Here is a 2,670-nt window from a genome sequence, read left to right as displayed (position 1 = left end):
AATTTCAGAAATTTTATGATGAATTATTTTAGCTACAATAACAAAGCATCTCTACCTTTAAAAAATATTTACTAATTTAAAGAGCATATTTTTACATGTTCGGTGCAAGACAAAAGCAACCTTCTGCTAAAAATATTTAATAAACACCTCCTGTTTTTTTCAGGCCCTCCCTGTTAGGTTGTACCTCATAGTGCAAACATGAAATTAATTGTAAGGCTGTTTTGTCTGAAGACCTTAAAGACATGTGCTTCTGTACAATGGAGGTTTTTTGTAACAGCACAAAATGAGATTTATAGAAAGACATTAAATAATCCTATGAGACTTAGTTACAGCCCCCCCACACACACAAATTAGTCGTTAAGCAAACGTGATGTGTGCTGGTGTAAATGTGGGAGAGGTAAGCATAAAGTAACCATGTAGAATCTACTTTCAATGTCTGAAATGACTGAAGGAAGAAACCACATAAGGTCCAGAGTGTTCATAGTTCCTGGGACTTTAGTTCTGTATAATACTAAAAATATATAAGTATTTTGGTACCTAATCTTTCTAAATTTGTTATATATGGATAAGATTCTGGCATGGGAATAGATTTAAACAAGACGTCACTCGATAACACATGATTTCAGGAAAGGTCAAATGGTATAAATGATAAGCACATTTTAAATGCTCAACAGCAAAAATGTTTACTAAGTGTCCAAAAAGGTTGATCATAACACAGACATGGAGGGTGCAATTCTGTCAAGTTAATGGCCTGGTAAAACTTGCTTTTCAGTACTCTTCTGGAAACTGCACTAGACACATTCACAAAACCAACCTGTTGGCTAATATGTACTACAAGTTGTGTCCTGTCTCAAGTTTTACTTCCGAGACGGTAGCATTAGGCACCTTGTTTTTATTGAATGCAACCGTTCTTTTGGAGTTTTTGAAGCGCAACCATATCTTAGGAGGATACTACTTCTCCAAACACTAAAGTTGCTGTTAAAAGCTCCATGTCTCTGTTGTCTTACGAATTGTACTGCCTCTTCATATTTCATTCCACTTGCAATTCATACAAGAACAGCAAGCACTGGGCTCTCCCAAGGCCTGCAACGTACTGAACAGCAACACAACAATCAGGTTCTTCATGAAACTTGATTTTTACAAAACTTACATCAACTATGTGGTTGGATGGTGGTGCATCTAAAGGCCAATTGAGAACATGGAGCCTTCTTCACAAGAGTGGTGTCCTAAGTTGCTTCATACACTCTTACTATTGTAGGGTCCTGCTCTATTGCCTGGACTCTAGTAACTCCGTATTTCTTAAGTTCCTCTATAAATTTGTTTAAGGTCACATTGGTTGGATTATGTGAAATAAGAAATCTCATGTTCTTGTATGTGATTTCTACAGGAACTAGGTGGTTCACTTGAGCCATATTAATTTAGTTAAAAAACAATGGGGCCTGGCACAGTGGCTGACATCTGTAATCCTAGCACTCTGGGAGGCTGAGGTGTGAGGATCACTTGAGGTCAGGAGTTGGAGACCAGCCTGAAAAAAAAGCGAGACCCTGTCTCTACTAAAAATAGAAAAAAATAGCCGAGTGTGGTGGTGAGCACCTATAGTCCCAGCTACTTGGGAGGCTGAGGCAGGAGGATTGTTTGAGCATAGGAGTTTGAGGTTGCTGTGAGCTATGATCATGTCACTGTACTCTAGCCATGGTGACACAGTGAGACTATCTCTCTCTCAAAAAAAGAAAAAAACCAATAGGACAATAGGGTTATTAAAGAATTTTTAAAAATTGAATACAGAAATGATGCAAAAACAAATCTATTCCAGTATATACCACTTGAAATTCTCCATGCTTTGAGTATGAAGTTGGAAGTAATGGTAAAATACGAACCCCCTAGCAAGAAGCAGCAATTCTTTTTTTTTTCTTTTTTTGAGACAGAGTCTTACTCTGTTGCCTGGGCTAGAGTGCCATGGTATCAGCCTAGCTCACAGCAACCTCAAAGTCCTGGGCTCAAGCAATCCTCCTGCCCCAGCCTTCCAAGTAGCTGGGACTACAGGCATGTGCCACCAAGCCTGGCTAATTTCTTCTATATATTTTTAGTTACCAATTATTAAGTTCTTTCTATTTTTAGTTGAGACGGGGTCTCGCTCTTGCTCAGGCTGGTTTGGAACATCCTGACCTTGAGGGATCCTCCCGCCTCGGCCTCCCAGAGTGCTAGGATTACAGGCATGGGCTACCAGGCCCAGCCAAGAAGCAGCAATTCTTAACAATCCAGTAATACTGAGGCAACAGAAAGAGAGTGCTCCGAGGTTCATCCATCGAGATCGGAACTCTTGTATAATGCTCTGCGGATTTCAATTCAACACTTCTGTGGCCAGGTTAATCACCCTGATGGGGGCTTCTTGAAGTGGTGATGAATTTCTACAGTTTACTCGTCAGCATAGAAGTCATGCTGTGTCTGGCAGTAATCTCCACTAACCTTCAGAAACTCCATAAATGTGCGACCAAGAACACCACAGGAGTATGTTCACTCACCGAAGACTATTGTTTAATACGCTGCCCCAAGGCAGTGGCAACGCGGCTGGCGGCAGTGGTGGCGGCTGCCGGGCAGTGGGTGGTGGTGGTCATCTCAGCTGTGGAGATGCAGGCTACTTCTTTTCTGATTTGGATGCCTTTTATTTCC

General features: G+C 40.9%; 1 pseudogene; it reads right to left on the bottom strand.

Moving 5' to 3' along the window:
• Window positions 1-831: 831 nt before the first annotated feature.
• LOC142871969 (protein tyrosine phosphatase type IVA 1 pseudogene) lies at window positions 832-1,597 on the bottom strand (annotated as a pseudogene).
• Between the last annotated feature and the right edge of the window lie 1,073 nt (window positions 1,598-2,670).

The sequence above is a fragment of the Microcebus murinus genome, chromosome 7, assembly GCF_040939455.1.
Source record: "Microcebus murinus isolate Inina chromosome 7, M.murinus_Inina_mat1.0, whole genome shotgun sequence".
Taxonomy (NCBI): Eukaryota; Metazoa; Chordata; class Mammalia; order Primates; family Cheirogaleidae; genus Microcebus; species Microcebus murinus.
The sequence above is the reverse complement of the archived record's forward strand: the minus strand, read 5'-3'. Positions and strand labels throughout refer to the sequence as shown.